At 39.9% G+C, this 12,118-nt stretch overlaps 2 long non-coding RNA genes across 2 annotated transcripts in view; one reads left to right on the plus strand and one right to left on the minus strand.

The window, feature by feature from the left end:
* The window catches only part of LOC123386806, a 536,021-nt gene extending 530,184 nt beyond the window's left edge, over window positions 1-5,837 (minus strand). The window contains exon 1 of the long non-coding RNA XR_006601245.1: window positions 5,591-5,837. This is a non-coding gene — a long non-coding RNA (uncharacterized LOC123386806). The remainder of the gene's footprint in view (window positions 1-5,590) is intronic.
* A 240-nt stretch (window positions 5,838-6,077) lies between these two features.
* Window positions 6,078-12,118, plus strand: part of LOC109501315 — a 334,390-nt gene continuing 328,349 nt past the window's right edge. Inside the window, exon 1 of the long non-coding RNA XR_006601239.1 lies at window positions 6,078-6,300. This is a non-coding gene — a long non-coding RNA (uncharacterized LOC109501315). The remainder of the gene's footprint in view (window positions 6,301-12,118) is intronic.

Consider the following 12,118-nt stretch of genomic DNA (forward strand, 5'->3'; position numbering starts at 1 on the left):
CACAGTTCTGGAGGCTGCAAGTCCAAGATAAAAGGGCCACTAGATTTCGTTGCTGGGGAGAATCCTCTTCCTGGTTTGCTGATGACCACTTTGTACCCTCACATGGAATAGACAGAGAGTGAGAGCAAACACTAACCCAACTATGAACGGCCCATGACCATGATCTCCCCAAATCCTGTCTCCTAATACCACCATACTGTGCATAAGGTTTCACATATAAATTGTGGGGTGACACACTCAGTCCTCAGTAGCAGGCCTAGAACAATACACCACAACCCACGCCCACATATTCTCCTCCCCATCCCACATGATTTAAAGTCTGAAAGCTGGTATGGTAGTTTGGGGCTGCTATAATGAAGAGACTAGACGTTTTCAAGTTTTCTGCTCTACCATCCCAGTGATTGACTTTTTTTTTAATGTTTATTTATTTTTGACAGAGAGAGAGAGAAAGAGCATGAGCGGGGGAGGGGCAAAGAGAGAGGGAGACACAGAATCGGAAGCAGGCTCCAGGCTCTGAGCTGTCAGCACAGAGCCCGACACGGGGCTTGAACTCACAGACTGCGAGATCATGACCTGAGCCGAAGCCAGACGCTCAACCGACTGAGCCCCCCAGCAACCCCCCCCACCCCCCGCCACCCCAGTGATTGACTTTCTTATTAAAGGTTAATTCATAAAATCAAGGTGGCTGTTGGAAGCTATAGATAGAAAGCCACAAACCAGGCAAGGGGGGAGAAAACAACAACAACAACAACCAAAACTTAGTAACTTTAAAATTATCATAAAATCTTTCTATAGATATTTTTTTTTTCTAATCGGAAAGCTAATTCTTTTGTGTGCATTCACTCAGTTCAAGTTATAGTATAAAATGATCTGGTAGGGGAGCAGTTTAGTGTGTCGTATCCAAACACGTAATAACTATTGAACAAACAGAATATTTATTCCCATTTTGTAAGTTATGAAATGTAGCTGTAAGTTATGGGAATAGGCCCAGGGATAGCATTTTTCAACTGCAGAACTAGTCACCTGGCATTTTCTTCAAAACCGATGCTGCTTATACTCAAAATTTCTTGCAAAATTCTTTAAACAGACATCTTCCGTTTTCAGACTTAACCAAAGCTCTTACAATACCCCACTCCAATTTTCGCCTGCTCCTCTGTGGTATCCTCAGATCTCCAACAAGTCATTTTCACTAGGACATCCAAGAGCTATTCTTGTACAAATATTTCAAAAATCTTGGGCTATTTCTATCTTTACCTTGGAATTTACAAAAGTCTGGCTGGCCCACATTACTCTGTAGTCTCTCATCAATACAGTTGTCTCCTACCATAGTATCTAAAATATTCCCTAAGGATAACAGGAGATTGAATTCATACAAGAAAAAAAAAAACAAACGTAAGATTTTTCTGCAGAAAGTCGAAATACCTGTGTGTGAATTACTATGTACCACATGCGGAAGACTATTACAACAGATATTCCCTCAGCTTTCAGAAAACTGGTTTAAATATTCCATATAACAGTAGAATTGCAAAACTGCACAGTATGTCAATATTTTCCTCAAATAGCACTATATATTATTTAAATTCTTAGAATTATAGAAATGCAATTTTTAATTTCCAAGTAATTAAACTATAGTTAGACTTTATTTTTTTACTATTTAATGCTTACCATTATGAAAGATATATTTTTGCTCCCCTCTCTTTATAATGATTGAAAGGAGACAGTGAAAGGGGACAATAGGAAAGACATGTTTTGAAACTTGCCTGTAGGACACAAAACTAATGATCCAAAATCTTTTTTACTTTTTGTGAACTTTTTCTAAGTGATATTTTTATGAAAAATAAACATAACTAATAATTTTGTTTCTTGCCCTGCTTTTATATGTTAAATGTATTAGGTCTCTTTGTTTTCCTACTAGAAAAATTACATTTCTAACTTCTTAAATTATCACTAGAATATAAGATAAATTGTTCACTAGATTGAACTCAGACTTCAAGATACTGGCCAACAGAATGACAAACATTATGTAGAGGATATGTGTATATAGACTGTATGTCAGTTTGGATAATGAAAATTAAAAAAAAACCTCATTATTAAACACAATTGGTACTCAAATGCTTGCTTAAAATGAAAAAAAAACACCTTGAATATATTTGAAATTGCATCTTCCTTCTAAGATATATTCTTGCTTTCTTTTTCTGACATCCTTTCCCAGCAAACATATTTGGTTTCATTACTATGGTGGGATTTCCAGAGTGATAGTACATTTGATCTCAATTTTCCCTTCTGTAAATAACATGTAAAGATGTTCATCTATAAAAGTAGCTATTGTAATATGTTTGCTATTGGCTAGACTTAAAATTATCAGGCTTTTATATCCACATTTATCCTCTTAACATACCTAGAGGTTGGTCATTGGTTATAATTTCACCACTAAATGTATATTAACAACATTAATTGAATTAAACTAACTGAAAATAAACTATTGAAAATACTATTATAATCTCAGAGAAAAAATACTTTTTGGATTAAAAAGGCATTGATTACAACACGCAAAGTCTACCTCCCATATGAAAGGGAGCATCAGTGTCTGCTTCTTTGTTTCAAATGTAGATTTCCATTCATAAGGCACTTCTTTTACATTATGATTATTCACAAATTCATATATTCTTTATTTAACAAATATCTGATGTGAACCTGTCACTTTTGTGTTGCTAAGTGTTGGGAATGCAATGGTTAACAAGATTCCGGTTTCATGGAACTGACAATCTATGACATGAGACAGATATGGATCCAGTAATCAGAGATGATATACAGTATGTTGGATATGTACCATGATAGAGGAGAATCTGATGCTTTGAGATTATAGAACAAAAGAAACTAAGTTATACCAGATATTAAGCAAGGTTTGGCCAAGTAAACTCAACCTGAGCTCTGAAATCCGAGTGACTGTCAAATAGCAAAAGGGAGATCTCAGGGAGAACATTCTAGATACATGTGGAGGAAGAGTAAAGAGCCTAGGAGAGAACACCGTGAATTTGAGAAAGTTTTGAAAGCAGTCCAGCACAGCTGGTCACAGAACCATGGGAATAAAGGATACATATCAGGGAGGAACATAGCCACGAAGAGCCCTGTAACCTCTATGAGGATTTTGTTCCATTCTCAGAGCAAAGAGAAGCCACTGAACAGCTGGAGTCAGATCTGGGCTTCAAAAGAAAAAGGAAAAACAAAACATAGTAAGAAAACTTTTTTTAAAAAATTTTTTTAACGTTTATTTATTTTTGAGACAGAGAGAGACAGAGCATGAACGGGGGAGGGTCAGAGAGAGGGAGACACAGAATCCGAAACAGGCATCAGGCTCTAAGCTGTCAGCACAGAGCCCGACGCGAGGCTCGAACTCGCTAGCCATGAGATCATGACCTGAGCTGAAGCCGGCCGCTCAACCGACTGAGCCCCCCAGGCGCCCCTAGAAACTTCTGTTTTAATCTAGCAAGAAACGATGACAGCTTTAAATATGGTGGTGACCGTGGAGGTGGAAAAAGGATGGATTCACAAGAGGGAAAAAGTAACACTGAGACGATCTGACGGACTGTACCAGGGATGTGATCAGGGAGGGGGGACAGTCAAGGGTGAATTGTATATCCATGCTTGCACAACTGACTGAATGAGGATGCCATTCATTAAGGTAGCGAACGCCGAAAGAGGGTGGGGCTGTGATGACAAATCGTGAGTTAGAAACATTAAGTTTGAAGGACTTTAAGCCATGTGTATCAGTTAAAGTCCAATGAGAAGACAGAAACATACCCTCCTTTTCAACAGGGAGAATTAACAAAGAATGTTAAAGTAGATACAAATTAAGAAATGAAAGGGCAAAGAGAAACAATGAAGACATCCCAGAGGTGTAAACTGCAGAAACAGCTGCCATCCTTCCAGATGAGGAAATACAAGGAACACCAAGAAAAACGCAGGATTGCAGGGGAGGGTCTCAGAAAACCAAAAAGTCACCTCTGGGGGAGGGGAGGGGGTACCTCAAATGGCCTGGAGCGTTTCTGAACTCAAAGTCTGGGCTCCTGTAGGCCTGAGAAGTGGACACTGATACCTTTTCTGGTTTCTCTGAGTTGAAGCTCTTCTTCCAAGTATTAGGAAAAATGCAAATGGTTTCAGTTGCTGGTGCAGGAAAGACGTTCTGTTGCTGGAGGGAAGAAGCATCCACACTGATAGGAACCTCAAACAAAACGTCGGTCAGTCCGTCAGAAGCAAACGCTCACACAGAGAGAAAACAGGGTTGAGACTCTTCCTTCCCCCCAGCCTTCAGTCAGCCCCTACCCCCCTATTTGCAGAGGCTACGAGGAATCCAGTTGGCCAAGAAGAAATGTGGCTTCAGAGCCCCAGAGTTGTCACCAAGAAGAGCACAGTGGGTGAGTTTAGAGCTGAGGTAAGAGGCAAAAACATAATACTTGATGAAACACCCAAGTGGCAATGACACTCAGGCCAGTGGAGAAACAATCCTGGAGCCAGAGTCAATGAAGGCATATCTTAAGTTATATACATATATAGAAATCATGATATCAGCATATCTTAAATTATATATATACTAAAATCATATATATTGAAATCACATATATTGAAATACTTATACAGATACATATCAAAATATATACATGTGTATATACATATATATACATACATGTATAAACATGTAACTATGTATATATATAAATGATGATGACTCGGCTAAGACGACCTGAGGAGGAAGAAAAGAATGAGCGGAGCTGTGTGTTGAGGAAATTGATGCCTGAAAAGCTGAATAAAATGGTCCAATGGACGCTGGGAAGAAGTGACTGTGTTAGTGGCGAGAAAATAAACCAGGAGAATACTCCGTCAAATTTATAAAAACATGGAAAATACTATTTAAAGACGTAGGGAGTGTTCAAGTTGTTAAACTCTGCTGAAAAGTCAAGTTAAGTGATGAGGCAAAAACAGGCTTTAGATTTCTTATCTAGCAGCTGTCGAGAAACAACTGGCCATAAGGTTGTGTGTGCATGAGGGCCTGGGTGTTTGTATTCGTGCATGAGTGAGTGTGGGCACGTACGTTTGTACATGTTTATTTTTTCTTGCACTGCAGTACAGTGCACTGTTTGGCTGAACATCTAGCTTTTTCTGGGGAGCAGTGTGCATGACTCAGAGCCCAAGGTGCCTTCGGAGCAGCCTACACTGGGTACTCCTTAGACCTTGGATTCCTGGAGCAAGAGGTATTTTTTCCTTGCTCTCAATTTGACCTCAGGCCATCTTGCCCAGACCTAGTGGTGAGAACGTCTACTCTGCCATGGTTCAGAAGGCTGGTGTGTGCCCGCGCAATGTGGGTGCCCGGTGCACTGCCCGGCCTAAGGTTCCATGAGCCTTTGTCCAGGGCAACCGGGATGCAGTCCCGCCAAGCCCCCGCCGACCCTAAATCCGCTTGTACCCAGGCCCAGAGCAGCGTTGCGGCAGCCTGCTCCCTTAGCGAATGGAGGCCCTAGGCAGGTGAGGGTAACATGGTCTGGGGTTGGTGTGGACACAGAGGCAAGTCGTCTTTGGAGCGCACTGTACTCACGTCTGCAGGAAGAGCAGAAAGTGGAGGATGGGTGCCAACGCACGGTGGAAGGCGGCCTAAGCGGAAAGGCCACGTGTTATCAGGCAGTCTCCCTCCCGTTCGGGTCTTCTTTGGACCGTACGTAAGATTGCAACTGTGCATTCTGGGTGCTGCTGGCCTTGGACGTTGACAGACACCGTACTGGGCCTCCAGGGGGTTCTGGAAGGGTACAGTTGTGCAGCGGGCCATGCACAGTCCACTCCCCAGTCTGGCCTCGGGCGGCGCCTCCTGTGCACAGCAGCATCAGCGAGATTGCGTCCTCGCATATCCGCCCGGGGCCCTTGACGCCAGGCGCCCCGCACTGTGACTCAGCGACTCTGACTGCAGGGCGGTTGAGGAGCCCATGAGCACCACAGACTGCGTGGTAAGTGGCGTGAACCAAACTCCGCACACGAGAACCTGCCCCACCTGAGCACGGACGTGTTTCTCATCCCGGGAGTCACGGGGCCGCGTGCATCTCCTGAGATCTCGCGAGAATATGCTGCTTCTGGCCGCGTGGTCTCGGGGTCGCGTGGTCTCTGCGCTGCAGTCGCGAAGCTGCTTCCGCCTTTGTCGGAGGCCACCGGGTGTTCAGCAAGTCGCAGCCCGCCGGGTCCCAGCCCATCCTTTGCAACTTCGGAAGAGCTCTTTTGGAGGTGATGTGAGCAGCGCTGACCGAAGGGAGTTAAGAGGTGAGTCCACGGAGGAAGCAAGAAGAGACAAAATTTTTCGTAACTCCTATTGTGAATGGGAAGGGCCACGTGGTAGCTAATGGGAGTATGGAATGGAGAGGTTTCTTGGTTTGGGTTTCAAAATGTGACACAGGTAAGTTTAGCCATTCGACGAAGTTCTCCAAATGAGGAGCAGAAGGAAGAGAGAGTTGGTAATGGAACACAACTGAGAAGGTAGGTGGCTCTGGAAATGTGAAGTACCAAGGGAAGGAAGGATATTTAAAAAATATATATATAATAAAAAAACCTTTATGTATGCATATGTAGATGCTTGTTAAACAATTGCTTTTGTAAATCAGGTAAGAAAGGAGAACATTCATACTGCGTTTTACTAATTACCTAATGACCTTTATCTGTGCTTTGCGGTTTTTCACGTTGATTAGAATTGCTATCAGGAGTCATTGTGTTCAGCCTAACAACTTTAGTATTCCTTATAAGGGTTATCTGCTACCGACAGATTCTTTCAGTTTTTATTTGGGAATGTCTTTATTTTGTCTTTGTTTTGGATTCTTGCTCGACAGGTGTTTTCTTTGAATGCTTTAAATAGTTAATGCAGCTGCCTTCTGGGTTCCATTGTGTGTTCATAGATGTCAGATGTGGAAATTAAATATTTTGGACCTCATTAAATGACTTCCTATAAGCTTTCATGTTAAATTTTAAATTGATCTTGAAAATAAGAAAACATTTTCTTTTGAAATTGTACACAAACTGGAAGGAAGGCTACAGATTGAGCCAAGGGGTCGTTATAAAATAAATGCAAAAGGGTAGTTGTACAATACATATCACAGAGATGAAAAGTACGGCACAAGGAACATAGTCAATAAAATTGTAATAATGATGAAAATGGTAACTACACTTTTCCTGGTGAACACTCCATAATGTATAGAGTTGTCAAATTAATATGTTGTACACCTGAAACTAATGTAACAGTGTATCAGTTTTACTTAATAGACGTGTAGTTACTGAAACTTCTTTCATCAGCCAATAAGATTAGCTTTCTAGATAGACCCTTCTTTACAAGGCGTTTTTCCTTGAGAAAAATCTCTCACAAAACAATAGGAAGTACTGTATGAAATTTCTGAATACACTTCAGCAATATGGACCCATAAGTGTATGTCAATACTTTGTTTCCTAAAGTTTGTTTCATAGAGGAGTAATCCTGTCAGAGGGTACCTTGAGAGAATTACTGGTAAAGTAAATTTGTGGAATTGTACCTTCTCAATCTCCTTTGAAATTTTTCCATCTTAGAAGTTATGCAAAGTATTACACTAATAATTCTATTTAACTTTGTCTATCTTAAACATTTTTGCAAACCTATGTGAGCAAAGAACCCTTTATTCATAGAGTATGTTAATTACCCATGAGCCAGTGTTCTGTGGACCACACTTTGGAAACTGTGGCCTGAAAGAAGAGTCGGTTAACAAGCTATACGTTGGATAACCTACCACCCACGTCAACTGAAAAGCAGTTTGAAATCCTCTCAATGTGCCTGCTTTCAGAAAAGTTTCTTACTAGGATATATGCGAAATTTTCTCTGAATCCTCAATTTCATTTTTACTCTAATAATTCAGTTATAGTGCCAGATAAATGCAAATCTCAAAATTTAGTTCTTTTGTTGTGAGTCCAAGATATGATACTTCTTGTCATCTCCTCCTCCTTTACTTCCTCCTTTTTCGCCTTCATGATTCCTGAGTAAAACGATACAGGAAGATAATGCTACTTTAAAACTACTGCCTTCTGTTCTATAGTTTACCTCATCCTGGATACTTACCTTATTTCACAAGAAGTAACTATGCTTCCATATAAAAATCACCCTCCCTCCTCTGGGCACATGAAGACCATAGATTTTGCTTAAGCAAAGTCACAAGGTCACCATTCCCCTAAGCATCCTGAAGTCCCATTGGTCAGTGACAGTTCTTTGCCATCTTGTTTGGTCCACTTGTACAAAAGCTAATGGTAGTGGTTTGTTCTACCTATTTCATTGACTTGTCTTCTGAAATCACCACTTATCTCATAACAGTAACACATAATAACAGAAAATTGATAGTTTCACCTTTGCCTCAAATTGTAATGTGTTGTAAAGTTGCATGAAATTTGCAGGATTCCAAAAACAATGTTGCCTTCTTATTGGCAACTAATTGGCTGCTATGTTGTACTGTGATACCTGCTTGGCCCACACCTCTCCTGCTGGCAATGCAGGAGTTGTTCTACTTCCGATCTCCCTTTCGGTGTGTTTCATTATTTAAGCCAAGAGAATGGTCACTCATTGGATGTTCTTGGCAACTCCAAGGCACAGATGCTGGGCTCTCACGTTTATCTTTTTTCCAACAGGAGCCATATGGAAAGAAGTGCCTAATTTCTTGGCTAGGAGCCAGTCGAGCTTTTTATGAAGCCTACTTGCTAGATTTTGTGGCAGCCACAAGTTTACTGTTGTGCTTAGTTGCATTGTTAAATAGCTGATGATTACTTCTGGTTATTTTTTGATGGTAGGCTTCTTACAGAGTGATTTTAATTAGATTTCATTCATACATAAAGAACAATGCTAGTTTTTTATCTTCATAGATAAAAAGAACATTCCCGATTCTTTATCTATTTTATACTCTTACCTTACCATTAGCCTATGATTTGTGTTGTATATTATACCACTAAATTTTTGCCATCCTTAAGTAATAAATATGAAATGGAAAACTAGAATTTAAAAATTTTAGGAATTTTTCTGTGTAAAATAAAACAATGGATATTTGTATTTATCTGAACTTCCATACTCCTTTGGTATAAATATCAGACATGGTCTTTGACATGAAATATCATCCAGGCCAATTAAAAACCATTTTGGGGGGCGCCTGGGTGGCTCAGTTGATTAAGCGTCTGACTTCTGCTCAGGTCATGATCTCGCGGTCTGTGAGTTTGAGCCCTGCATTGGGTTCTGTGCTGACAGCTCAGAGCCTGGAGCATGTTTCAGATTTTGTGTCTCCCTCTCTCTCTCTGCCCCTCCCCCACTCATGCTCTGTCTCTCTCTGCCTCAAAAATAAACGTTAAAATTTTTTTTAAACCATTTTTGATAATAAATGTCCTATTGCCATAACTGATCCTGGTGTTAGAGTAAATGAACAGGCAAAATCTTAAATGGTGACCCAGGTAAAAAAGCAACTAATTTCGTGGAGGTTTTACCATTTGGACTGTGAAAAGGGGGACCAGTGAGGCAAAATGGTAAAGAAGGATTCACTGGGAGGAGGAAGGGGAGCAGAGGAGTTTCCGATGATATTGTTACGATAGGCTGTCCAGGTTTGAAAGGGGCCTGTATGCCACCCTCAGGGATTTGGACTTAATGATGCTCTTGTAAGCAGCGCAAACCACTGAGAGCTATGGCAAGAAGGTTCACATACACGTTTTAAAATTATGAGGGACAGATTGGTTTTGGGTGATGCAAGCAGGAGATGCTCCAGTTGAGAAATCATTTCAGTAGTCCGGGATGGAGCTAATAAGGGTTTTGGTTAAAACAGCAGTAGTGGAAGGGTGATAATTGGTAGGGTTTCCAAAAATATTCAGGAAAAAAAAAAAAAAAAAACTACTGAGGACAGCATGCTAAATGCATTTCACAGAACATTTCCCTTCCCGACTCTATGACAGAGCAGTGTGACTAATAAACCTAACGTTAGACTCAGGAATAAAATAGTGCTTCAAGAGGCCTTGAATTACCTACAGGAGAGACCACAGAGATCTTTCTGTTGTCTAGGAAGCCTGTTCAGGAAAAGGGAAGCTGCCTGAGACAGCCGGAACTAGTGTGTTCAGAGCAAAGCCCCCTGGCCAGTCATCTGAAAGAAGGCTGTCTTCACCTGCTCTCCCTACTCTTTTCTCCTTCCCCTTTGCACCTGCTGAGACTGGGGAGTGAAAACAGGAGGAGGGGTTTCAATTTGGAAACCTTGCTTGTTGGGTTCCCAAAAGTAATATTAATCATTGCGGCTATAGCAGGGTCCCAGAAGTCACCATCAGCTTTGCCTCCTAGATAATTCTTGAAGCAAACTGAAGATAAAAATGAAAGTATAAATCATTCAAAAATTAATTAAAAATATAAACCATATCAGGATATATGGTTTAGAAGTAAAACTATGTTAAGAGGAAATTCGGAGACATGTTATTTTATCATAAAGACTAACAATGGTTTCAATATATAACATGAAAGCAATGTTTATATAAAGACAAGTTAGTTATATACTATTCAGATGAACTGAAGAAGACAAACTAGTAAAATAAGCAAAATTTAGCTCTTTGAAAAAAAAAATAGAAAAGTGCTTGACAAACCTGATAAAATAAAACAAATCACACACCAGAATAAACAAGAAATGGAATATAAATTGATTATATAGTCACAGATACAGGAAGTGTTAATAGTATCAGCCCAATTGACCCAAGAAGAGTGAGAACATCAGACTATATAGAAATTGGAAAGATTGAGACTAATCCAATAAAAATAAGATATAACACGCAGAGTTTTCCAGCTGATTTCTAATTTAACTTAACAAATATATCTGTGTTTTAAACTATTAAAAGACACACAAACGATAGTTTCCCAACTTGTTTTTAAACCCATCATGTAACTAAATTGTAGTCATGTTAAAGTTATACAAAAATGTTTCATTTTATTTACAAACAAGAAATTTCTAAGTAAAATTTGAACAAATCAAATTCAGTAAATATACTCATATGCATGACCCGGTGGGGTATTCCAGAAGTTAAAGGTGTTTTCAACACTAATACTTTGCTGTGTTTGTTAATGTATTATAATTTATTAAATTATTAGCAATAAAAATTTAACAAAACATACAGTTTCAAAATATTTTAAAAAATTTATTTATTGCTGAGACAGAGACAGAGCATGAACAGGGGAGGGGCAGGGAGAGGGAGACACAGAATCGGAAACAGGCTCCAGGCTCTGAGCTATCAGTACAGAGCCTGACACAGGGCTCGAACTCACAGACTATGAGGTCATGACCTGAGCCGAAGTCGGACACTCAACTGACTGAGCCACCCAGGTCCCTCAAGATAGTTTTAAAGCTCAGCTACCATTCTTAATATGTTTTTCAAGTAAAATAAGAGACACCTACCTAAGTATGAGGATCTTTTTCCAAAAATATCTGAAATACATCGTTTCAAATGCTCAACTGTGTTCAAGTCAGTAATGAGAAAGAAGCCTGTGTATGATTGTAGACATGGAAAACTCAAAATACGTAATTAAAAACTAATAAGCAGTCACCTGTTCAAATTAGTAAGAGACTTTGATAAAGCACCTACACAAACATAATAAATATGTAAAAGTCTATAGACTTTCTTTTTTTTTTTTTAATTTTTTTTTTCAACGTGTATTTATTTTTGGGACAGAGAGAGACAGAGCATGAGCGGGCGAGAGGCAGAGAGAGAGGGAGACACAGAATCGGAAGCAGGCTCCAGGCTCTGAGCCATCAGCCCAGAGCCTGACACGGGGCTCGAACTCACGGACCGTGAGATCGTGACCTGGCTGAAGTCGGACGCTTAACCAATTGCGCCACCCAGGCGCCCCATAGACTTTCTATAATAACAAACACTTTGAAATGGAAATGAGAGAAAAAAGAGCTCAATAACATCAAAACTAAAAACCCAAAAGTATAGGATTTAGTATGAAGATAATCACCAAAGTTTATTGAAAAGTAAAAAAAAAAAAAAAAAAAAAAAAACTGAAAGCAGAAATAAATATCATCTTTCTGGATAGAGCTAATATTAAAAATGCCAGTCTTACACAGAT

Source organism: Felis catus, chromosome B4 (genome assembly GCF_018350175.1).
Source record: "Felis catus isolate Fca126 chromosome B4, F.catus_Fca126_mat1.0, whole genome shotgun sequence".
NCBI classification, from domain to species: domain Eukaryota; kingdom Metazoa; phylum Chordata; class Mammalia; order Carnivora; family Felidae; genus Felis; species Felis catus.